Source organism: Diachasma alloeum, unplaced genomic scaffold, assembly GCF_001412515.2.
Source record: "Diachasma alloeum isolate Michigan unplaced genomic scaffold, Dall2.0 Dall_scaffold_00196, whole genome shotgun sequence".
Lineage (NCBI taxonomy): Eukaryota > Metazoa > Arthropoda > Insecta > Hymenoptera > Braconidae > Diachasma > Diachasma alloeum.
Genome location: NW_021680361.1, coordinates 226,381 through 252,822, shown reverse-complemented (window position 1 = coordinate 252,822; position 26,442 = coordinate 226,381). Strand labels below are relative to the sequence as shown.

Genomic DNA, 26,442 nt, shown 5'->3' with positions numbered 1-26,442 from the left:
TAGTTTCCCCTTGAAATTATCATTTATTCCATGGAAATTATAAGTGTTTATGGGACAAAGATATACACAACTCAATAAGATTCACTTGATAAAACCGGAGCCTCATATAATTCTCTGTAGAACGAATGTAGTTCCTCTTCAGGGGAACATAATTTTTCGACAGAACTAATTTTTTCTCTCAAAATTTGATCTCGAAATTTGATTCTTGATCTTTTTTCTCATTTGAACCTCGAGGCTGTTTGACCCTTGGACAACGAAATTTTCGATCGTTCCACTTTGCTCTCCTGGTCCGGTTTACCCTATTCTCCCCAGAAATTCGAAAATGACGATCGAAGCTCCTGGCAAATCTTGCCCATAAAAACGCCCGATGACATAATTTTGGACCCTTCTGAGCCCGGGATCATACCACTTTCTCATGAAAATATTCATTCGCACCATTTTCGCCATCTCCCCTTCGAATGGATAGTTCACGAAATACTTCCAGAAATGTGCAAAGCACTCCGTGATCATCCTTCCTTTCTTTTATTTATCCACCCCTCGAGTTGCAGTATTTTTTTATACCGGGCGCGTGACTTGTGACCGTAAATAAAAAGAGGGGTGTTGGGGTAAACGGACTTATGAGGAAAAATCTCCCCTCCAAGGGAAACGTACGATGTGGTCCAGAAATTCATGAATTTTCGCGCTTTTCAAATAAGTATATGAGTACATGTAGTTCCATCGAGATGGAAGAGTTCACTCTAGAATATATCCCCACTCTATCTATTTCCTACTACATCCACATCCCCCACCACTAAAACCCAAGGGAACTATTTGGTTAGCAGGCCCATGATAATGAACATTGATTCGAGGTGCCTGGTATTCCCCAGTAGTTACCCAAATAAAATACCCCAGAAGTTACTAGAATGAAATGGAGAATTTTTGATCCATAAGTTTCCCACTTGAAGTTAGGTAGAGCGTTAGGACTCATGTGAGACTCGCACACGAATTAAACATACATATTTCTCTCATTTTCGTCACTGATCACTACTAAACACTTTTTAATACTTTTCTCTCTACCATTTTCCTTTCCGATGTTGACTCTTCGAATGCCGATTCGAAACCGACTCGAGTCACCCAGCTTTCCCGCGCATCTAGGGAATTTTGGATCCAGCAGATTCGCAACCTAGAAATCTCCCGTGAGCCCCCATCTCGTGTCACTTGGTATCCCAAAATGGCCCCTAACCTGAACAAACCTCGACCATGTGAATCCACCCAAAGACCAAATAGATTCACCTAACGTATTCAATCAATTCTACCCCGCATGAGTCAACAAATCCGCAAAAATAATCGCTATCATCAATCCCAATCAATTTTTCATTGATCTCTCGATTTTTTATTTTCCTCATTACCAACCTGTTTCTCCCCCCCAGAAGAGCAGAAACTGGGGTGAGTATTTTCTCCTCTTCCTTTTTCGGTCAAAAGTAAGGCAATCATGGGGGCAGCGTGCGCTTGACGAGTCCACAGAGTCGCGTGATTAATTTTCCGGGCTAAGGAGGAAAGCAAGAGAAAAAAAAAGAAACGAAAGCTTTGATAAAGCATCCAACCCCCCGCGCACCACCGATTCACCAGTCCACTTAAACTTTTTTCTCCCTCGCTTCGTTTTTTTATTCTCAGCAACTTTAGATTACTTACCCACTGGGAGTGCGGGAATACGTTTTTCCTGCAGTCTCTGATGTGCAATTTAGCATGCACGTCATATGATGTATGAAGTAATGCTCACTACTTTTAAATGTTGGGAAGGAAAGGGGAGTGAGGAATGTTCTTGTTGTTGGGGTAGGGAGAAATCGGCTTCAAATGAGTTCAGAACGAGTTTGCGGCAGTGTGACTCCATCATTTATATTCTCAAAAAGGGGATTAAGATAGTGACACGCATCTCCAATGGTGATCATCACCATCACGTGTTGTAATGACGATCAGGTTGATGATGTTACAAATCAAGTTTTACTTTGTACTAGCAGCTTTTCTAGCAAGAGCATCAGCTTGCTTCATCCCGATGGATTGTCCGCTTTCGCATCTCTGAAAAGAATCAAGCTGAATGATCTGAGGAATGACTTTTGACGTTTCGCGATAGCTGCGTAAACGCATCCAACTTGTCTGAATTTCATTTATAAATTCAGCCCAGTGGCTTGGTGCAGTGATTAAGTTCGTTGCCTTACTTGATAGGTGATGATGATGACGACAAAAAGATTTTAGCTTTGGAATCGCAAAAGAACACCACAAGATGTTCAAAACTGCTTTGTTCTATTTTGCTTCATCATCTCGCTGGTGACTAATCTCAACATGTTCTTAACAATGATCTAATCTTCCACTAAATTAGTCTTTGGGTACTTACGCAGGATGATCTTCGTTAAACCAGACACCGATTCCCGCCTTACGCAGATCAGGATAGTAGGATCCATCAGTATAAACCTTGCAATAACCGTTAACAAGCCTAGAATCATACTTGTTACAATCACGAAATTTTAGAATCTAGCTGATGAAAATAGAAAACTACTCACAGAAATTCTCTCATCTTTGCTATTCTTATTCCTCCTCTGACTGAACTATGATGACAAGTCTCGTTGAAGAATACAGTTGCGCTGTCCGTGCACGTCTAGACGCTTCTAAATCTGAGGCAAGAGTGATGCATATTTCAAGTCTTCTGTGACGTTTTATTTACCAAGGTTTCGATGATAAGATATATTGTCAAATGCATTCTGAAGTGGATGAACGAAAAACCGCCTACATGCACATCCGTTTTTTAAGGGGACCCTGCATGGTATGGACTTCTAGATACGATTTCTGCGTAGAGATGCAGTTTCCAGAAGTCTGGAAGTGTCTGGTTGCGATTAGATGTACTCTTTGAATGTTACTCGAGATATCCTTCGTCGGTCTTTATCAAATAATGATGTAATTGTATGATGTCTTGCTGCTGAAGGAAAGCATTTCGAAATTTGGTCTTAGCTAATGCTTCACGGTTCAACGGAAATATCCGTCATTTATGAAAGATATTCTAGTTGTCTAGAAGATGCTGATAGATGATTGGTCATTTACCAACAACAGTAACAGCATCAACAACCATCAGCGAAAAGTTTGAACCGAAATACGAAAGAGATGTCATCATGATGCATCTCATCATTGATTCTCGTCGCAACCAAATGATACATCTCCCTTATCGTGTGGTCTGGTCCGTAACCCAACTGAAGCCCTCTTCCTTCCTCCTCTATCTACATATATATACGTTCCACGAATTTGCGGTTACCAGTGAAGCAGGGGAGAACGACACGTAGATAAACTTCCGCTCTCGCCGCAGATGACGTCTCAAGTCCGGTGTGAAGTTTACACGTCTTGCCTTTGCCGATTGGTTTCCAATCATTAGGCAGTGAATATCTGGAAGACCCTCAATCCCTCAAATCATCTTTATCTCCGAATTTCACCTCCATCTCCTTCGGTTATCGTTTTTGGAGAGAGATGGGTGGAAACTTCCGGGGGTTCTGGTTTCCGTTTTGGACCGCGATAGCAGCCGGATGTCGGAGTATACCCGTATCTTTTTGCATTCCTTAACGATCATTAGCGTTAGGAGTTGAGGATATCTCGGGGGAGACGAGTTCGATGAGATCAAGAAGGAGGGAATGAGGGCACTCAATTCAAGATATTATTTTGATGAACTAAGAAGCAATTTTTGAAGTTCAATTACTTTCGATAGAATTGGAAATCGTCGTAATCGATGAGAATTCACTCCATCCGCTGCCACTAAAACCGAAGTGAACTATTTGGTTGGGAAGCCTATGACAATTAACGTTGATGAACTTATAAGCAAAACCAGTGCTTCTCGAGCTGCCTGGTATTCCCCGGAACTTATCCGATTAAGACACGCAAGAAGTTACTAGAATGAAACCGGGAATTTTTGATTCAGGAGTTTCCCACTTGGAGTTATGTAGGGCGTTGGGACTCACCTGAGACTCGCACACGAATTAAACATTTTCCTTTTCGTTGACTCTTCAAATGCCGATTCGAAACCGATTCGGATTGCCTAGCTGTCCCGCTCATCTAGGGAATTTTGGATCCAGAAGGTTCTTAACCTGGAAATTTTCTGTGAAGCCCCGTCTCGTGTCGCAAACTGGTCCCTAACCTCAATAGCAATCATCGCTCATGTAAATCCACCCAACAAAATCGAATCCTTCCTCCACCGCAGACATCACCCGAGACATCCAGATTTCTCTCAGTTGAACGATGTGTGCAGAAGATGCTGGCGAACCAACTGGAAACATTGAGCTTTCAAGACTATTCTCCATATCCACCCATTTGGTTACCGTATGCACAGGTGTGATGCTCCAGTGCGGTATCTGCGGTTACTTTCCCACTCCCTCCCGTGTTCGTTGCTAACAGAGTAAATCACCTGTCTCCTTCGAAGCGAATTCACCAGGACTTTGCTTTACCCTCGAACACCCGTTTCCCCATACTCCTGCCCTTCCCCTCCCTCACCCCTTCCATTCCACTCCTGCTCCTTCATCAGACTCCAAGCCCATCCCATTAGATACTTACCCGGATTTCCTAACGTAAACCGAATGTTTCTGTGTGCTGAGAAAACTCAAGTCTCATGTTTCTCAAGTACAAATAACCGGGCACTTCGTCTTGATAGCGGTTGATCTATCTTACGTAGTGTGACTTTGCGGAGTTGAGGGAGGATATTGAATTGCCATTTTGGAATGGGACGAGAAAGTACCAATTATCTTGTCTGAATTTTGTTTTCTAATTTTTTTATTCGGACGAGATGCTTAATCTGATCCTTATTACAATCCTCGTGACCCTTATTTTGATCCTGGTGACCCTTAGGTTCTGACCCTTGTGACCCTTTTTCTGATCCTTATGAAATTTATTTAATCTGACCATTGTTGCCCTTATTTGGACCCTTATTATGACCCTTAATCTGAGCCTTGTGATCCTTAATCTGACCCCCGTGACCCGTATTTTAACCCTGGTGACCCTTAGTTTTTGACACTTGTGACCCTTAATCTGACCCTTAATCTTGCAACCCTTAATGTGAATCTTGTTGCCCTTATTTAGACTATATTATTATAACCCTTATGACCTTTAATCATGTAACCCTTAATCTTGTGACCCTTAATCTTGCGAACCTTGTTGCCCTTATTTGGACCCTTATTATGACCCTTAATCTGAGCCTTGTGATCCTTAATCTGACCCCCGTGACCCGTATTTTAACCCTGGTGACCCTTAGTTTTTGACACTTGTGACCCTTAATCTGACCCTTAATCTTGCAACCCTTAATGTGAATCTTGTTGCCCTTATTTAGACTATATTATTATAACCCTTATGACCTTTAATCATGTAACCCTTAATCTTGTGACCCTTAATCTTGCGAACCTTGTTGCCCTTATTTGGACCCTTATTATGACCCTTAATCTGAGCCTTGTGATCCTTAATCTGACCCCCGTGACCCGTATTTTAACCCTGGTGACCCTTAGTTTTTGACACTTGTGACCCTTAATCTGACCCTTGTGACCCTTAATCTTGCGACCCTTAATGTAACCCTTGTTGCCCTTATTTGGACCCTTATTATGACCCTTAATCTGACCCTTATGATCCGTCGCCTGATCATCATGACCCTTATTTTGACCCTGGCGACCCTTATTCTGAACTAAAATAACCCTGATTCTAGCCCTCATGACCCTTAATTTCGCAGTCTTAATTTCGAGTATCAAATGTTTACCACCAAAAGTTGATTTGGATTTTTATAATATAGAGATACTTGAACGAATTTGAAACATCACACTTGAAGAAACCATCAGAAAGTCACTTACAGGAAAATTTATGAAAAATTCTAAATTTTCAACAATCATCATAAAAATCAAATCAACCAATATAGCTATCGCAATAATCTTTCAACTTCGAGTTGATGAGTATTTCTATTTCACTCATAAAATTTCAAAATATTGTTAATTAATGAATAATCAATTACCAACCTTTGGAGTCTGAAATTATTCGACCCTCAATAGCTCCAGCAATTCATGAAATCTACAGATGTTTCATAAGAAAACAGGAACCTCCAATCGCCAATCAAATGAATCAAATAGCAAAAATAATTCAAACTTCGCGGAAAAACTTGTCAAGAGGCAGGGATGAGATTATTGGAGGGCAACGGAATGTAATGGCACTTCAACTTCTTCCAAAAAACACGGAAATTAAACTCGTCCGATTTTCTCCAATAAGCCAGCAGTCTCCAGGCTGCCATACACGGATTTACTTCTAAAAAAAAAGAAAACGAAAATAAGTGAACCGTACCTATGGCCCATTTCGACGGACGAGCCAATCTTCGATGTACTACTCTTGTCTCATCCCCCCTCTTGCAAATGTTCATATCTTCTCGTGCTTCTGGGAGAATCGAAGCGCATCGTAGCCAGTTCACTGGAGCAAAACGAGGTACGCGAATAGACACGTGTGTTTTTTTCTTTTTTTTTTTTTGTTTTCGGCGGAAAATGGACGGGGGAAATCCGAAATCACGAAAATTGTGCCGAGGAGAATTATTTTGTGTGAAAAGAAAAACAAAGGGGAAATTGCTTTTGCAAATTATTGTCTTCTGTTGTGTATCATTTAGCATTTTATATTATTTTGTTCAATTGTGTTATATTTTTTGTGAAATTTCTTGTATGAATCAAATGAAAGAACGATGCTATCTCTATTATCTTGAAACATCGATAACTGGTATTCGAAAAAGGTTTTTCGTGCGTAATTGAATGAATTTGAAATATCATATTTGAGAAAACCGTCGGAAAATTCACTTTCAGGAAAATTCGAAATTTGCAAAAATCATTATAAAAATCAAACCAACGGATACAGCTTTTTTAATGATCTTCCAACTTCGACAGGGTGGCAGTAAAACATCCAACGATATCCCCGGAATTCTCATTTTCAAAAAATACGAAATTTTTGAAAATTATTCTATAAATCAAAACAATGATTATTACTGTCGCCAATTTTTTTGAGCCCTTCAATGAATTTAGAAAATTTTTTTAGTTATCATGAGACAAACGATTTTTTACAAAAAATCAAAAATTCCAAAAATTAATATATGAAGTCAGTAGCGAAGTGATCAAACTGTTTAAGTCGATTTTGATTACTGATGAGTTTTCAATGAATATCGCTCAATCCAAGGCAGATAGCAAAATTTTTGTAATGACCTTTTCGACAGAGCACATGAAGAGCTTCAAAAAAGATATGTACGAAAATTTCGCTATCTCCCTTAGATTTTGAGATATTCTTCAAAAACTCAGCTAAGTCAACTTAAACCGTTTGACCACTTTGCTACTGAATTAAATTTTAATTAATGGCGATGGATAGGGATCAACAATATCTCCATTTGAAGAAAAACTTTGTTACATACAAATACAATTGCATTTTTGGGATCATAATGGATTGATCTACCACAAAAAATGCGAAATTTGAATTTGAACGATAAAAAAGTTTCCATTCGAAAGCAAAAATAAAAAAATTGCTAATAGAAATTGGGAAAATTTGTGTTCGAGACGAAATTTTTTTCCCAATTTTCGGAAAAAACACGTCATCACTCATGATCTCCATCCGACTGATCTCGTAAAAAAACTCCGGGGGGAGGGGAAAGGTCAGGATGAGATCAATCTTCCCTTAAATCAAAGCGATCCGTTTGGGACGTGAAAGGGTCGCCAAGTAGCATCTGGATACTTGATGGCCTAGAATTAGAAATCTTTTTTTGACGCAAGTCGCTTCAACCTATCGGAAAAATTCCGCCAGGTGGATGGAAATACTTCCGGGTCGTTCAATCCATCGTAAGTTGTCATCAATTAGTCGTTACGTTCCTAAAAGTGAATGCAATCCGATTAATAAGAAAAATTGAAGTGATGTTTTTGGAGATGGATGACTGTATTTTTGACGGCCAGAGATATTTTTGATGAAAAAATCAGCATGACGATGGTAATTACTCCAAATTTATCTTTTTGCTTCAGAATGGAAGTTTTGCAGTCGTTCAAATTCAAGTTTTGGATTTTTTGTGTTGTCATTTGTATTGATATCAACACATTGTGATCCAAAAATGCAATTGTTACGTGACCAAATTTTCGGTAGCAGTAATAGTTGTTTTGATTCATAGAATATCCCGCGTAAAAAAAATTTCTGTCCTTCGAAAATCTTCCAGAGATTCTTGGAAGAATCTTCGTAAGTTTATGTGAAAGATCTTTTTGGTGACTTGGTTTAAAAAATCGATATGAAGCCAAAAGAAATTTTCTACTTGTTTTTTTTTCTGCCGAAAAAAAATCTACAAAATTTTTCTTCAAGAACACTTTCATAAGAATCCATCGCCTGCGAATGAATTTCGACGAATATTCATTGATTCAATCACTCGAAATAATTTATCCCCAGAGCATTCACTCCCCGTTCAATATTCCACTTGACCCCAAGAGTTTATCTCAACTCACCTGCGAATTAATGTAGCCACGGGGTCGATAGACGTCCCCCCCCATTGGCGTGCGGAAAATGTCTCAGGGAAGGGTACATTTGCGGAAGGCCCACGTTGCGTGTTGCCAATGGGCCAATTTCTGTACACAGTATTTCTGAGAAAGTTGGGGAGTGAAAATTTCAGTCATGCCAGAGTGCTAGATCGACACTCACGATATAAACTGGGTATGTGTTCATGTTGAGCGTTACGGTGGGGTATAATGGGATGGTGAATATCTGACGTATCAATTATTGGCCGGAAGTTGAAAACTAAATTCAATTCTTTCCACAATTTTTTTTCATTTCATTTTTTGCATTATTTAAAGTATTTTTTTGCTAATTTTCGAGCATTACTTTGTGTTTCATGCATTTCGTGATTTTTAAAACATTTTTTGACGCAATTTTCCACAATTTTTTGGATAATTTTCGGATCAATTTTCGCGAGAATTTTAGCATTGTTTTTTTTCACTCAATTTCACGCGAATTTCGATGGAATTTTCGGTAATTTTTTTTTTCATCACTTGTGCGTAAAGTTAAATTTTACGCACGCTAGGCGTAACATTTAATACATCACATACATTTTTTTCAAATTGATCAAATTCCCCTTTCAATTTGTTCTATGGGTCATAAAAAAAATATTCCATGGCAAAAAAATTGATTTTGATATGGATTATTAATGTTAATAATGAGTTGAAAGTTGATCGCTCGGACGGGGCACTCGGACACTGATACGTCACAGCACGGCAGTCACACTAGGCTGCTAACGTGCGAAAGAGACAGCGCGCGTCGGCTCTGTCGACTTCCGCTACGAGAGTGAGTGAGAGGCATGGCGACTACAGTGCTGTGACGTCACAGCCCACTCGAGGCGCCCAAAAAGTGCACTTTTCAATCAACGATTTCTCATTGAAAAATGCGAATTGGACGGTTCAAAAAATTATTGGGGAGATTGTTACAATTTCTAGATTAAGAAAAAAAAATATATATACGTATGTTCCCTATTCATCCAGTAGTTCAGTACAGATAAAATGGGGCGAGACACGCCTCTGTTCACTCCCAGAATCTTTAACCCCCTGGTGATAATCCACCGGTGTTTCCGTAGAGACCCTTGACATTACCCATGCATTAACCGCATCGCTGGGTTTTACTTTAACGTACCACCTAGCCCCAGAGCCACTACTCTCACTACTGGCGAATTCCCCTCCGGCCAGCACTATAGTCCTATTACGCTTACCACTTGACTCTATTGTTTTCACCATTTTCGTGAATGAAACCCACTTGACTTTTAACGTCACTCACTTGCACGAACTTGATTTAATTGAGAATCGTTGAGGGGCCCAAATTATGTAATCTTGGGTTTAATTATCTCTCCATCTTCATGAAGTCGATGGAAATTCTAGGGGCTTTTGGGGAAAGTGAGAGTTTACCATCCTTGCTTTGACTAAACGTTCATCCATATTAACCCTAGATTGGTCACCATGCGAGGGAATTGCCGCAACGTGTCGTTTTTTTCGTCTCGTCACCGGCTGGTTGACCGGAAAAATCCGAAAAATTTTGAATTCGTCAATTAAACTATCTGGAAAATTTTAATATTGTTTTTTTAATATTACATCCTAAATTCTGGAAGAAAAATAGTATATTACGTGCTAAGGCNGTGGCGCCACACGTTTTTCAGTCCTAAGGAGTGCATTTCTCACTTTTTCACTCCTAAGTAGTGCATTTCTCACTTTTATACTGCTCAACGGTAAAAAGACCTACTTCTCATGCTTAACTACCGTCGGTAAAAGAGCCCTTTTTGGGCTTGAGCAATGAAAAAATCATTTCCAACAGTTGAACAATTTTTTCCCATGTTAAATGAAATTGCCCGTTGCGCGACGTTGCTGAAAACTCGTTAAACGCGCCCGGGCAGTGTAGAGTGAGTTCGGCAACGCTGGAGCCTAAATAACACGGCGGCAAATCCCCGCGGAGGTGACCAGAGTCGCAAGTTCCCGTCAGGTGACCAAACTAGGGTTAAGAAAGGAGATTCGAATTCCAATGTCTCATCCGTTTTCTCTCACAAAACAATTTCAGCGTTTCCATCATTTCATTTTAAATCTACTTTGTCATGGAACCCTCACTCATCTCCAAACGTTGGCTATTAATTCCGAAATGCAAGAGTCAGTCAATCTTAAAACTTCCAAATGTGGTCAGCAGTGAGGAAATTAAAATTGTCTCTATCTTGAGAACTCTTCAGTTAAAATCTCGTTGTCAGAAAAATTACCAGTCATCATTCGAATCAACCCTAAAAATAAAACAAATCCATTGAATCCCTGGAGCGATGTTAATTCGATTTTCCATCTCCAAATGAGACTTTTCCGTCTCCTTTTATCCAAAACAAGATGAATGTGAATTTTCCAAGAATCATTCCACCCCTTCCCACTTTATTCATGTTTTTCTCCCTCGCACTTCTCCTTTTTTCGCTGACGACTCGGGTAGAGGTGAATCGTCCCGGAGAATAGGTGAACCGTCTGGCTGGAGAATACTTCGTCTTGACGGGTTTTCTCTTCACGATTGGCCGCTCCCTTTGTCCCCATAATGACTCGACTATCCGAACGCTATACACTCCACTCCCTCGGCGTCTATACATTCAGGAATTCGGTGTGGAGGGGTTTGAAAAATAAGAGAAATGAAACCCGAGTCTCGGATGAAAGTGTTTGCACGTCTTTTTAGACCCTAAAACCCACCTCCATTCTTTTCATTTCTTCTCGGGAGGAAAATGTTGTAACTCAATTTATTACCCGCAATTTCTCTCTCTTTCCAGATAAAACAAGTGGGATATTGCTTTTGTCTTCATATGGGGTAGCTATTTTTGCTTATAAATTAGCAGTGCGTTTCCGAACGCTCATACACGGAGAGAAATATTCAATAAAAATTGCCAGAAAAAAAACGTAAAAATTACGTTCGAAACGGAATCTGGGAGCGAAGTAAAATTCAATAAAAAGTGTCAATCGTCACGTAAATTCTACGATCTGTTCCGTAAAGATTACTCGTCCGTCCGACGCCTCACGGCTATCCATGAGTCACCGTGAGGGGGAAATTTTAACAACACGTTCCGTAATTTTTCCGGAACTTTTCGTAAAAATTCTTAAACATCCAAGAATTTTCATGTTCTGAGGCATAATAACTTGAAGTTTCTGTTAGATTTTACAACTTCCAGAAAAATTACGTGACTTTTTCGTATTTTTTCGGTGACAGACCCGAAAATTTACTGAACGTTTCACATTTATTCTCTTATATTCCTATAGAAATTCACTGAAAACGATTCTCGCTTGCGGATTACGTGAAATGTTCCGTAATTTTTCTTGAATATTTCTCTCCGTGTATGGCCCATCATTTTCTTCTACCGTACATCATTTATCGTTTTATATTATTTCGTGAAATTGAATGATATTTCTTCTTCCAACAATTGTGTGAGATTTCTTATGAAATGTCTTGTATAAATCAAATGAAAGAATGATACTATCTATATTATATTTCATGATAAATGACAAAATTGACATAAAACAAATCAAATTAATTAGACTTTTACATCCATCACTAAACTGCATTTTTTACAATTAAAAACCGAATACCAGAGTGGAAAAATGGAAAAATGTTATGCAAGTAATTTTTTTTCTGCGTCCTCTCATGTTTTTCATCCTCCAACAGAGGCATGCACCTGTCACAGAAAAATACGTTCATTTCCGTTTGTACATCACGTGTACGACTCGGCACATGTCCGGAGTTGTCACACACGAGACGAAGGGAATTAATTAACAATGAAATCCCTCCCTCCCCCTGACTCCAGAGGACAGCGATATCTTTGTGGCTTTTCATCCTGAAACGTTAGTCGATATGCAACTGTTGGCATGAGACTACCAACACAATATAAATTGCATTCGCCCACGGTTATTGGGGGGGGACCTAGTAAATTGAATTACATGAGAGGATGAGGTTTTTCGGGGATGGACAAACGATGGATTAGATGGATCAATGGATAAAACGTTATTGGCTCTTCGGTTATAGCGGGCTTCTTGGGGTTAGATCGATCGCCTCGTGCGATAGGTAATCTCGGTCGTTTCATGAAGGCCCAGGAAGGTTAATTCAAATCTGAGAATTAATAAGCAATAAATGTTCTTTGCACACTGAGAGAAAGAATTCAGTAGCGCAGTGGAAAACGGTTCAAGTGAATTTATCTGTTAGTTGAGTTTTTGAAGAATATCTCCGAATCTAGAGGAGATAATGAAATCTTCGTAAGGACCTTTTTTCTAGAGCAAATTGAGTGCTACAGAAAAGGTTCTGACCAACATTTAGCTATCTCCCATAGATTCCGAGGTATTCACTGAAAACTGGCGAATAGTCAAAATCGACTTGAATCGTTTTACTACTTCGCTACTGAATTAGTTCTGCCGAAAAATTATGTTCCGCTGAAGTGATCTTCTGTCGTCTTGAATCAATTTACTTGAGGACAAAAAAAAGTTTCCACCTAAACACGATAATTTTCGGAGTAGTAATTGCTCTCGTGAGACATTTATTTGGCTTTCGGATAAATATATTCGTTCTACAGAGAATTATATGAGGCTCCGGTTTCATCAAGTGAATGTTATTGAGTTGTGGATTTTTTGTCCAATAAACACTTATAATTTCCGTGGAGCAGATGATGATTTCAAGAGGAAACTACAATTTGCTTGACGAACACTGTGTTATTGGCACAACTAAATAATTTCGAGGGGACAATTTTTTTTTGGGAAAAAAATATTCTTTCCTCGTTAATGTATTCTTTCTATGGTATAAACCTATGGAGTTCTCGCAGATCTAATGATTGTCGTACAATAGACTATATTTTTTACTGCCAACAGTTCGAATTTTTCCAGGGATATTTCTGATGATCGCGAGAAAAATTTAATTTTTGTGGAAGATATTAAATTTCCTTTTATCAAGTTCGTTAATTTCTCTCAAGTAAATCTGTTCCACTCCCTCAAATATTCTGACGCGGAACATATAGTTTCTCTGCAGAGCTAATTCTCTCTCGCAGTGTATAATTTTTCAAATTAATTCTTTTTTTAAATTTTGTTTCACTTCAAAAATAGAAATGAGGGTCACCTATTCTCATATTTTTATTTTTCAATATTTTCCCAAGTTATTGAAATTGAAAAAAGGGTTATGAAAATGATAATAGGATCACAAGGGTCACACATTTTTATATTTTTATTAATTTCGATTTCTCCAAGACATTGAAATTCTAAATGTTTTGATTTTTCTCAATTTCGTCCATTCATTTCCAATTTTTTTTTATTTCACTTTCTGGCATTTCATTGAATTTTTTGTCATTGAAAATCGAAATAATTTTATTGTGGATTATCAACAGTGAAAAAGAATTGATTCATAAAATCAATTGAAGAAATGAGATTTAAAAAAATTGAACCGTTTTTCCATGAAAAATTGTAAACAATTTTATATGATAATAATTCTATTCTTTTATTCCTCCAAGCTATGGAAATAATGAACAAATTTGGATTAAATTTTCAAATTCTAATTTTTTTTTCGATTTTTTAATTTCCCTTCGGAATTCATCTTTTCAATTTGCAATTTATTGAGGTTTATCGAAATTTTCGTCATTGAAAATCGAAATAGACAATTTTACTTTTAATTTTAGACAGTTGAAAAAATTTTCACATCTTTAAATTAAAATAAAGAAAGACTTCAATCATTTTTTTTCATTTTCTGTAATACATTTCCGTATTCATTCATTTCAATTCCCAATTTCTTAAGTTACATTGAAATTATTGCCAATTAAGGAAAGAAAAATCTCACAATTGACTAAAAATTGAAAAAAATTAAATTCAATTTTTCTCGCAATTTTTAAATTCACTTCTAGTCAACAGAAACGAATTCAAAGACTAGAACTGGATATGAGAATCAAAAATATCATTAGATCTTCAGTATAGCATCAGAGAATCACTGACAAGTCTTGCGATAGTTAAGACTGACAGGAGTGGAGTTTAATCATAGATCATCTCTTGATTTCATCATCTGCTAAGTGGATCAGTAATGACCCTACTGAAGACGATTTTTCCTCATCACTCTGGGATTCTTAATAACTCAGCGTAATGGTATGCGTGAGGACGAGGAATTCTCCATGCGACACCTGGTGTTTACTGGGGGCATCGCGCCGCAGTAGACTAACTCGTGAGTGAAATACTCGACGCGATTATGTAATCTCTAGTCGGTACTATTTTCAGCATTGAAATTCCATTCGGAACTAGACGCGATCACACTAAACATCAATTCGGACAGAAATAATTTTTGAAAATGTAGAAATTATAAAAATTTTCCGTTTTATTGATAAAAAATTTAACAAATGCTATTAAATTTTCCAAATGATCAATAATAATAATAATTGTACATAAACAATTTTGAGAAGAATTTTTTCATAGAATTTTTTTTTCAAGTAAGAAACAGTGTCGAATTATTGAAAATTTGAAAAATAATTATTGAGCAATTGAAATTTTGTTTTTCGGGGAAATTACTGTAGAACTTCTAGTTGAGACTATTGTCAACTTCAAATTTCCTTCGAAATAAGACTCGATCAAACTGGAGATCAATTCCATTAAAAATAAAATTTTAAAATGTAAAAATTGTTGAATTTTTCCATTTTATTAAGTAAACGAAAACAAATATTAAGAATTCTTTCATAATAATAATAATAATCATCATCAACATAATTGTCGAATAAAAAATTCAGAGAATATTTTCATCACATAAATTTTGAAATTGTGTTGATTTATCGGAAATTCGGAAAATAATTATAAAAAAATTGCAATAATTTTTTTTCGGGGTAATTTGTTATAGAATTGAATTTAAAATAATGGTTCATTTTGATTTTGAACGATTTTGATGAATTTTATGAGTTTAAAAAATAAAAAAAAATACGCTCCCGGGTGGGCTCGAACCACCAACCTTTCGGTTAACAGCCGAACGCGCTAGCCAATTGCGCCACGGAAGCATATAGCAGAAAAAATTCTGTCTTACATATACCCGTACTATTATTTCGGTCGTTCTCTCGTCGTTTTCCACATTTTTGGGGATGGCTTTCATCAGAAAAACAGAAATTTTTCTTCTCAGAACGTTTTTTCGTTGGATTAAAGGTCTTCGTAATTTATTTAAGTTTCATGAATGTCAATTCTGGCCATTATCTCGGTAATTAATTGTTTAATAAGAAAACACTAGAGACAATTTTTGTAGCTGAGAAAATTATCGACAAAAAGTTCCTGTTGTGTTTTCTTATAACATCACTCATTACGGAGATAATTAACAATTAGGGATTTTAATTATGAAGACCGAAATGACGATTGTATAATTTTTTAAACTATTATTTATTATTACTATTCAATCATTTTTCCCTTTTCGAATCATTTCTGTAATCAAAACACGGAATTCATGAAATTTTCATTGTTTTCAAATTTCGCAGAAAAGCGAGATCCTTAAAAGAAAAAAAATATTCACATTTTTTTCACATTTTTTTTTTCATCTTCATATGAAATAGTCTAAACCATCTAAATTTTAAATACCGCAGCTTTAGTTAGCATTCATGACAGTTTAAAAGACGGCCGGGGGGGGGGAGGGAGGAAAATTATCAAGGCGATAATTTCAGTCATTTTTTATTTATAATTGTTTAAATTATTCAGAATGAAGAAAATTAAATTCCCATAAAAAAAAAATAATTATCATTATTTTTATTAATTATCTACTATTCTAATTTGTCATTTATTATATTTTAGCATTATGATTTATAGATAAATCCGGCAAAGCTTCATGTATTTAAATTGCAGTTTTTAATGTTTCTCCATAAACCACTAGGGACTTTTTTGCAGCCAATAAAATCATGACAAAAAATTCCCCTAGTGTTTTCTCATAACATCAGTCTCTCAAGTCAAAACTCTCTCAATCAAAGTCGTCACTCCCTCGACATAAAATCAATACTTGAATTTGAAAGTAAAAAAGTAATAAAAAAAATAGCAAAACTAAAATTCCCTATTCGAAACCCTCAAGAATTTCTCCACTCGCAATTCACCTGTAAACTTGCTCCTTCCCCTCGCAAATTCGTACAAATGCTCATGCAATTGATTTTTTTCCGGAAACCCATGGCCAACTTCCTTCCGACGCCCATAAAAGTAAAAAAAAAATTATTCAATTTTTTTCAATTTTTTTTTTCGTTTCCACATGAAACAGTCTGGACCATCTGACTTTTAAATGCCGCAGGTTTAGTTAACGTTCATAATACTTTGAAAGGCGTTGAGGGGGTGGGGGTAAAAAACTCAGAGAAGCATTTGAGACTCAATTTTCCCCTGTTTTTCATCAATTCCATATTCCAAACTCTCCCGCAGGCATTCTCACACTTGAAAAAAAAACACGAATGACGAAAAGGGGATAGGGAAGACGAGGGACAAAGGGAGAAGGGTGGGAGGCTTGTGTTGGTGAAACAGCTGGTTTTACGATAAAACTTGAATTGAACGATGCAATGGAGTTTCGGTTTTGAACTTTACCGCGTGAAAATGAGTTTTTCCTCTCTAGGGGGTGAGGGGAGAGCCTACGGACAAATTAACTCGGATCGATCTGCCCGCGTGGAACTATTCTGGGGCGTCCACTGTTCTTGTATGTGAGATTTTTTTGTTGTGTCTGGGGGGATGATTTGAACAATTTTTGTTTGCAGGGGGGAGTTTTTCCGAAAATTATTCAAAGAATATTTTTCGGAAATAATTCTGCTGAGAAAATTTTCCAAATGAAGTTTTCTGGATAGGTTTACCGAACAATAATTTTTTGGAGGGATTTTTGGAAGGAATTCTTCGTAAACAAGAAATTCCTGAGAGATTAGAAAAAGTATTTTCCAGGGTGAGTTTCGCAAACAAGATTTACCAAATAGCCATTTTCAATGGAAAATTTTTTTAGCAAGAATTTCCGTGGGAGAATTTTGGAATCGAAGTGTTTCAAAACAGGAATTCCTATTCTTGTATGTGAGATTTTTTTGTTGTGTCTGGGGGGATGATTTGAACAATTTTTGTTTTCAGGGGGAAGTTTTTCCGAAAATTATTAAAAAAATATTTTTCGGAGATAATTCTGCTGAGAAAATTTCCCTAATGAAGTTTTCTGGATAAGTTTTCTGAATAATAATTTTTTTGGAGGGATTTTTGGAAGAAATTCTTCGTAAACAAGAAATTCCTGAGAGATTAGAAAAAATATTTCCCGGGTGAGTTTCACATACAAGATTTCCCAAATAGCCATTTTCAATGGAAAATTTTCTTAGCAAGAATTTTCGTGGGAGAATTTTGGAATCGAAGTGTTTCAAAAGAGGAATTCCTGTTCTTGTATGTGAGATTTTTTTGTTATGTCTGGGGGGATGATTTGAACAATTTTTGTTTTCAGGGGAAGTTTTTCCGAAAATTATTTAAAGAATATTTTTCGGAGATAATTCTGCTGAGAAAATTTCCCAAATGAAGTTTTCTGGATAAGTTTTCCGAATAATAATTTTTTTGGAGGGATTTTTGGAAGAAATTCTTCGTAAACAAGAAATTCCTGAGAGGTTAGAAAAAATATTTCCCGGGTGAGTTTCACATACAAGATTTCCCAAATAGCCATTTTCAATGGAAAATTTTCTTAGCAAGAATTTTCGCGGGAGAATTTTGGAATAGAAGTGGTTCACAAAAGGAATTTCTGTTCTTGTATGTGAGGTTTTTTATGTCAAGGGGGATGATTTTCCAAACAAAAATTTTCAAAATTGGATTCTCCCGGGGAGTGTTTCTCAAAGGGGAAGAGAAGATTTTCCGGAGAAATTTCGGTGGAGAGAATTTTCCCAGGTAAATTCTTAAAATAATAATTTTTTGGAGGAATTTTTGGAAGTAAGTCTTTTTAAACAAAGAATTCCCGGAAGAATTTCTGAAAACAAAATTTATTGCAAAAATTTTCGCATGGAAAACCCGACAAATTAGAAAATCCATTGATGTGAAGATTTTACTTTAAAAAATCGAAAAAATAAGCAATTCCTTGATTGGCGAATTTTCCTGAAAAGTCGCAAAATTGGGAAAATTTCCTGAAAAAACTGGAATGTCGTACGATGGAAACATTTTCTTCTGAGAATTGGAGTCGCCATTGATACAACAGTATTCCTAAAAAAATTGGGAAATTGTGGAAATTTTTATGGAAAATTGACAAATTCTTCGTGAGGAAATTTTTCTCGAAAATGTGAAAAATCCACTGATATGAAATTTTGTTTTAAAACGTGAGAAAATGAAGAATTCCTTGATTGGTGAATTTTCCTGAAAAATGACAAAGTAGAGAAGTATTTCCTGGAAAAATTGAAAAATCTTGTCATAAGAAAAATTCTCTCGAGAAATTGGAGTAATCATCGGTATGAGTGTATTCCTAAAAAAATTGCGAAATTGGAATAATTTTCACCGAAAATTAGAAAATTATTGGTGAGGAAAATTGGGAAATCCTTCGTGAAGAAATTTTTTCTCGAAAATTAAAAAAATTCATTGATATAAGAATTTCCCTTTAAAAACGTGAGAAAACAAAAAGTTTCTTGATTGGCGGATTTTCCAGACAAATTTCAAAATTGTGAAAGTTTCCCGAAAAAACGGGAAAATCCTTAGCACCGAAATTTTCTTTTCGAAAGATTGGAAAATTCGGGCCAAAAAATTGGCACTTTCCTAAGTTTTTCCAACGGAGAAATTGAAAATCAGGAACAATTTCCCTGAAAATTGCCACTAAAAGCTCAGGTTCTCTCCGGAAAAGTGGCTCTAACACTCAACAAATTAATATAATAATTTTCCCTCACCTTAAAGAACCTACAGGAAAACTCGCACCTTCCGTCGCCCTTTGAGTCGTTCTCCCTGATTATGCGGGTATTTTGTAACGCGATAACGAGGGCATTTCATATACTCAAAGCGTGCAGCATCGCCACCGGAATGTGCCCCTGCATAATCACATTTTCTCCGCCCAGGTTTTCCGTAACGGAATACCTATTAGCAGACAGGAAATTTCCCTGCGATTTTCCCTCTTCCTTTCTTTCTCTCGATTTTCTTCATTTTTTAGAATGAAATTAACTGTATTTCAGCGGTGGGTCGGAAGGTTTAACCCAATTTTCGCGAGTAAAGTTGGAGTTGAACTTTAGTTCTTTGAGGTTATGACCTTTTAAATCATTTATTGAAGATTGGAGCAGAATATGGCGTATGAAATTCAATTTCTCGCCATTGAAAATTTAAAACTTGAGTGCGACAATTTCATGAGCCAAATTTTATTCCATTTTAAATTTGAATTGGAATGAGGATTCATAATTTCTCTGGTTTTTGGAACTTGGGAGTTCTAAAGATGGAGACATTTTGGACATTTTAAGACAGACTGACTCTTGCATTTCGGAATCGACCGCCAATATTTGGATATGATTGAAGGTTCAATGACAAAGTCAATTCACGATAAAATGATGAAAACATTCCCCAAACATTTTACCGACTATCGATCATCAACTCGCGGCGAAATTTCCAAACTAGGGGAGGGTGTGCCTGTACCGCCCACCTAAGGGGAAATGTCAGTTTTATATTTTATATTTCAACTTGAGTATAAAAAACGTATTTCTGAGACTTCTTTAAAAATTGAACTCGTTATTCTCGAAGTGTAGACGCCTAATTCTCCTTAGAATCCACAAAATTGATTGAAAATAAAAGAGAGAGCCTATTGAGCGGTACTACCCGCCGTCGGGTAATACCGCTCGGCACGATTCCAATGCCGCTCATAGGGTTTTGCGTGTATCGCTCGCGCCGCAACCTAACCTGTACTCGAGTGCTGTCGAGCAACTACGTGGCCGATCCTATGAGCGGTATTACCGGCTCCGCTCGGCGTCAACAAAATTGTTGATAATTATTGACATGAGTGGAGTTTTGAGTTCGAATAGGTCTCAAATTACGCGTGAAAGTACCACGAATAGAATAACCACAGTTTAATGTGAGAATTCAGCGTTTGAAACTATCAAAAACCTTAATTAAAAGTCCACAAATTTTTCACTGTAAAAACCTCAAAATTTCGTTGTTTTTTCATATTTAAAGTGGTAAATAAAGTGAAAATTTTCCGACAATCACATCCTATCATCAAATTCTTCATGATCAGGAACAGAAAGAAATTTTTAAGTTGATGGTTGCGGAGAAAATCGGGTGAGCGGTATTACCCGCTGAGTGGTACAGACACACCCTCCCCTATATTTGCCCAGCCCGGGTATCATCAGGCGATGAGGTGGAGATATGTGTGGAGAGGAGGAGTAATTGGCATAGCTCAGTGGATTCCGTTTTGTGGATCAGGACCCAAAGTCGATTATCAAGTCCGTTTGATTGGACCGCGTACCGGGCATTACGCATTCACTTCTAATAATTCGCTCTCGATGAATGTACATATTGTACATATTCGGAGGGCGCAAAAATTCCTGTGTCTTAATGAAACAGAGGCATTTCACGTATTTTTGCTTTCGAATGGGAGCTTTGTAATCGTTCAAACTCAAGTTTTTAATTTTGAAGAATATTTGCGAATCTAAGGGAGATAGCGAAATTTTCGTAACTACATTTGTTGTAGCCCTCAATCGGCTCTACAAAAAATGTTATAACAAAAATTTTGCTATCTCCCTTAGATTCCGAGATATTCATTGAAAACTGGTCAATAGTCAAAATTGACTTGTACCGTTTTACTACTTCGCTACTGAATTTAATCCTGAAAAAACTCCTATATAAATAATCCCAGTGTAAAAAACTTAGTGACAAAATTTTACGCAAAAAAATCGGAAAAAATGGGGAAAACAATGCGACATAAAATACTCAACAAATTACAATCATTTATTTATGAAACGTAAACATGCAGACATGGTGCTGATATCAAACCGTGAAAAATGTCCCAAGCCCTCAAATTTCAAAACAAACATGCACTCATGAAATATTAAAATAATTGGGCGAATCGTATCGTCAAAATTAATTAACAAAAAAAACAAACATGTGTTCAGACAACTTCAATTGTTGAAAGCAACACGTGCACAATTCAAGAATTAATATTATAAGCGATTCCCTTGAGATACTTCAAGATATTATTTCTGTCATAACTTTTAACAACATTCAGTAGTTTAACATCAAATTTTCTATACAGCGACACAGAAATACGTTCGGTATTTACACACAAATTGGACATGAATTAATTTCCTGGAAAAATTAAAAAGAGAGGAAAAAGAACAATCGTCACTTACAAGAAACATAATTCAATTTATCAAAATAATATTTTTTAATGAATTATCAAGGCTCAAAAAATCTCACTATTTTAAAAATTCCACAATTTTATCCTCTCGTTAATTCGTCGAAAAGTATCAAGTGAATCATGAAAAAACTGTCATAAAATTTTTTCATCACAAAAAAAAACATTTGAGAATGAATGAAAAAATTGCACAATTATCGAAAGAGAAAATGTGAAAAAAAAATCATAAAATACTCCAATAGTCAAAAAACCGCGCCATTCCGCAACATTTATTCATTTTTCATGTCCATGTGAACAATAAAAACCCTAGCAACACAGTTCCGCACAGTCAACAATGTTTCGCTGAGCGAAATCAACAAGATCACGTATGTCTCATTCAAAAACCCATAACGTCATACGAGTGTCAGAGGTGCCGGGCAGTCTCCCTCGTTCGTTCCTATACTTTTATTATTCCCATACCCGTTTATTTCCCTGAGATACTAACGGCCGGAAGTGGTTTACGGGTGATGATAGTTACGTTTACTCGTTTCCCTCCTATCCTGAAGGCACACTCGTACTCCAATATGAATTCCATTTCACCCTGCGGTTTATGTGCTAACCGATATCGTTATATGTATCGAGAGTGGACATTTTCGAGGGATCAGAGTTTCAATTATTCAGTCATTTATTTGCTGTACACCATATGCAATCATTCTATTCAAAATATTGTCTATTGCGAATAGTACAAAATTCTCTTGAAATAACGAATTTCTGTTTTTTGAGGATTTCTCGAGGGGGAGGGGTTGGAAGCGAATTGTGAGGGTCTGGTCAACTAGCCAAAAAAATTTCCGATCTCAACCTCCGATCATGAACCCATTTTGTCCCACTAACTACCGGAAAACGTCAAAAAGACCATTTTTTCATCCGAAATATTTTTTTTTGTGTATTTCAACAACCAATCAACGAAAAGGAAATTGGAAATTTTTCTGGGAGTACAACCTTATCCTCAGAATTACCCTCCCATCCCCTCAGGTCCAGCGAATGTTAAAAATGCGAAAATTCGTCTTTAGAAAAAATTCTTTAAATCGAAAAACGGCTGAAACGCGTAATTCTTAGCTGAATTCACCCGAAAATTATGATTTATTTGACGATAACACCCATTCCTCAAAAGCTCCTAACTACCCGAATCATTAAAAATCCCCCGGACCGAGAATAAACCGCTTATGACGCTCTCCATCATTGGTGAGCCGCGATAACCATTGCGCACTCGGTAACCTTTTTACCGATTCAGGAAGATGCAATTGCCGTGAAACTGCATTCCCCCGAATCAAAGCAATTACTTCAATTCTCATGTAACCACAACTCTCAATTATTATCATCATTATTGTTGCTTTTGGGCAAGTGGTGGATAATAGGGAGAGGTGAAACAGCGGAACGTCGAGTGATTTTGATGACGATTGGGAAATTATTCGAAGGGCTGTTGAATTTTTAATTATTCATGTCAACATGAACCTTTGTATTTTGATATTATCATTGTCGATTCAACTGTATTATGAATTCGACTACAAATTACACTTAATGAAATTCTTCTTTATTCTGTTTATTCGGTAATTTATATTGAATTATGCATGAAATGGAAACATCGCAGTGCTCATTATCAATTTCGTGGCAGAATTTATTTAATGCCTAAAGGAGGTTAGGCGGTGTTGTGAGGAGAATTTGGAGAGAAAGAATTTCCGTAGGTCCCGGGTTCGAATCCCGGCTGAGCGCTGCGGAATTTTTTCTCTCTAGGGGAGGGTGTGCCTGTACCGCTCAGCGGGTAATACCGCTCACCCGATTTTCTCCACAACCATCAACTTGAAAATTTCTTTCTGTTCCTGATCATGAAGAATTTGATGATAGGATGTGATTGTCGGAAAAATTTCACTTTATTTACCACTTTAAATATGAAAAAACAGGTAACGAAGTTTTGAGGTCTTTACAGTGCAAAATTTGTGGACTTTGAATTAAGGTTTTTGATAGTTTCAAACGCTGAATTCTTATATTAAACTGTGGTTATTCGATTCGTAGTACTTTCGTGCGTAATTTGAGACCAATTCGAACTCAAAACTCCACTCGTGTCAATAATTATCAACAATTTTGTTGACGCCAAGCGGAGCCGGTAATACCGCTCATAGGATCGGCCACGAGTTGCTCGACAGCACTCGAGTACAGTTTAGGTTGCGGCGCGAGCGATACACGCAAAACCCTATGAGCGGCATTGGAATCGTGCCGAGCGGTATTACCCGACGGCGGGTAGTACCGCTCAATAGGCTCTCTCTTTTATTTTCAATCAATTTTGTGGATTCTAAGGAGAATTAGGCGTCTACACTTCGAGAATAACGAGTTCAATAGTTAAAGAAGTCTCACAAATACGTTTTTTATACTCAAGTTAAAATATAAAATATAAAACTGGCATTTCCCCTTAGGTGGGCGGTACAGGCACACCCTCCCCTAAATTCTAATTCTCTTTGAATTTCACATGTCACAAAAAACCCAACGGAAGTTGCGATGTCGACCACTGCGCATGGAGGGAATACGATGCCCACAGTCATGTATACATGTACAACGGATACACTCTCGAGTGAAGGTGCTCTCGCTGTCGCTACAATGACTCACTGTCAATTGAAATATCTCGAAAATTATTGAGAAGTCATCGCGACATCCAGTGTGACAAATGTAGGGAATTTCATAACAAAGAAAATGGTTTTCAAGTCACATCTCTGCGATTCGTTGGAGCTTCTTACTCAAACAAATGATAACATTTCGCGAATCGCAAGTCGCAGAAATGAATTAATAAAAGCCATTCTATTCGTCACGAAAATTTCTTGATTGCTCATACTGCCTATCTCGATGGCACGTTTGTTTGGAAACAAAATGCCTCATGTTTACACACAGCCCATGACCATTGGCTGCAGTCGCATGAGAGCCATCTGAACATCCCAAGCATAACCTAAAAATATCGTCAAACATTGACTCCATAAATTTATCGCTTAATTGAGCATTCCGACATGTTCCCTCCATAATTCATATGTAAACACGGCCACGAATTTGTAAGTAAATAGAGGCAGAATCCCTCCGGTAGCGGAAAATAATAAAAATCTGGAATATTCGGAGGTCTATTCCCGTTTGTCACCGCGAGTAAACGGAATATTTTAGAGGAATTTGACGAATGGCCAGATTTGAAAGTAAAATTTCATGTCTCTCTGGTGGAATTCAGCCATACGTCACAAGTGCGGTGGAGAGGACGTCAGGCAATGTATTCTCTCCGATAATGCTTTTAGAATGACCGGTCAGAAGAAACAGAACTCCGGAGATGTGCAAAAATTCTTTTTTTTCTTTCTTCATCTAATAATTTACATCAAACTATGTCCAAATTCGAAGTTGAACTTTCGAAATAGTTTTTTTTACTGAAACGAAAAAATGGAAAATGACAATTAAATAATTCTCTGATGACCGTGAATGACGTCACCACTGTAGTTCGTCAACGCCATCTCTCTTCGATTTATCGGTAATAGTGAAAACTACTATTAGTAGTGGGAGCGACTGTTAATAGTAGAATCTACTATTAATAATTCAACGCACTACTAATTGGCGGGAGTTATGAAGTCATTATCACTGACTTGCAAAATTTTTTTATAATTATAGTTGATACCAGAAATCCTTGTAAATAGTGGGAACTAGTATTGATAGTCAACACTATTATCAGTAGGGAAAACTACTATTAGTGGTGAAACCTATCACTGGTAGTCAAAACCACGCATGTTAATCCTACTATTAATAGATCCACCTACTATTAGGTGTAGGGAGAGTTAATTCTTCATAACTATGGTCAATACGAGAAACTTCTGTAAATAGTGAGGACTAGGCTTGATAGCCAACACCATTATCAGTAGTGAAAACTACTATTAGTATTCAAAATTATCACCAGTGGTTAAAACTGCAATTAAAAGTTGATGCTACCGTTAACAGTTAACTCTACTATTAACAGTTGACCATGCTATCAGAAATTTAACCTACTATTGATAGTTGAATTGACTATTGATAATTACAACTATTATTAATGGTTAAAACTCCTATTGCTAGTTAAATTTACTTTCAATAGGTGCAACTATTATCAATGGTTAAAACTACTACTGATAATTGAATTCAGTATTAATAGTGACAACTATTATCAATAGTTGGAACTACTATCAATAGCTGAATCTACTATTACGTGCAGTAAGTTATGCCGTCACTATCTACTCCCCACGATGATAAAATTATGGAATTTCTCACGTATTAAACTTCTTGAAATCCAAAAAACTATCAAAATCATTTCTTCAAAAATAAATAGCGTGAAATATCCCTATTATCCAGCCAATCATGAATTAGTGAACCTTGAACAATCCATTCGTTCTTCATCATAATTCATCAATAAAGATCATTGCAACCCAGGTAGATCATGGAGCTTCTTCGAACTTCATGAGGTCTCAGAAAACTTGTGTAGCACCTGCAAGTGTTGTTACACGCGACACGCCTCCAGCTCCCTAACTTTCGTCTTATGTCTCTCGCACAACTACCGATGGTCTAGCCGCTAGACTCTAGCGACGCGGTGGATGGGGGGTAGTGTGGGGGGGGGGGGGA

The 26,442-nt window shown here is 37.0% G+C and overlaps 1 long non-coding RNA gene and 1 other non-coding gene across 2 annotated transcripts; both read right to left on the bottom strand.

Annotated features, from left to right (window-relative positions):
- Nucleotides 1–1,903: 1,903 nt before the first annotated feature.
- Nucleotides 1,904–2,645, bottom strand: LOC107048726. The gene is made up of 3 exons (XR_001461696.1): nt 2,538–2,645; nt 2,372–2,470; nt 1,904–2,055 (listed from the first exon to the last, which is right to left on the bottom strand). It is a non-coding gene; the product is annotated as an uncharacterized LOC107048726 (long non-coding RNA).
- A 12,807-nt stretch (nt 2,646–15,452) lies between these two features.
- Trnan-guu lies at nt 15,453–15,526 on the bottom strand. The gene has a single exon. It is a non-coding gene; the product is annotated as a tRNA-Asn (tRNA).
- Nucleotides 15,527–26,442: the final 10,916 nt, after the last annotated feature.